We start from the raw sequence: 521 nt of genomic DNA, 5'->3' as shown, positions 1-521 counted from the left end.
CTCCTCCGGTGGAAATACCACTCAGAAGCGAGGTTACGTTAGCTCGGTCGGTGATGAGGAATCTCCAAAATCAGCAGCCATCACGCGAGAGAAAGGCTGGAACCACTGGGATCGAGACTCCGCTCCGAAGCAGTCAACCTCATCCGAACCAGCGAGTTCAAACTCCGAGGAACCAAAAAAATTGTGCCTCTACCACAAAGGGATTCCCATGATACGAAGGAATGCAAGGTCCTCATCGGGCAGTTTTTCGACGGGATCGCTAATGGGACAATTCAAATGCCCACCTCTCCTACGACACCGAAAAACACCAAAAGTTGGAGTAAGAGCAAGGAGAAGAAGGCACAGAAGTCTCAAAAGAACACGGCCCTGAGCGAGGAAAGAGCAAGCCCTGAGCGCACTCCCGTCAACAACGTCGGCCCCGCCAACGATTCGTCAGAAGACGAACACCCACGTCGCCGGCGACGAGTCGAAGTTATACTCTCTCGCCCTTGCGACTCCTCTGATGACGACGTCCCGACAGT

Source organism: Brassica oleracea, chromosome C4 (assembly GCF_000695525.1).
Source record: "Brassica oleracea var. oleracea cultivar TO1000 chromosome C4, BOL, whole genome shotgun sequence".
In the NCBI taxonomy this organism is placed as follows: Eukaryota; Viridiplantae; Streptophyta; class Magnoliopsida; order Brassicales; family Brassicaceae; genus Brassica; species Brassica oleracea.
The sequence above is the reverse complement of the archived record's forward strand: the minus strand, read 5'-3'. Positions refer to the sequence as shown.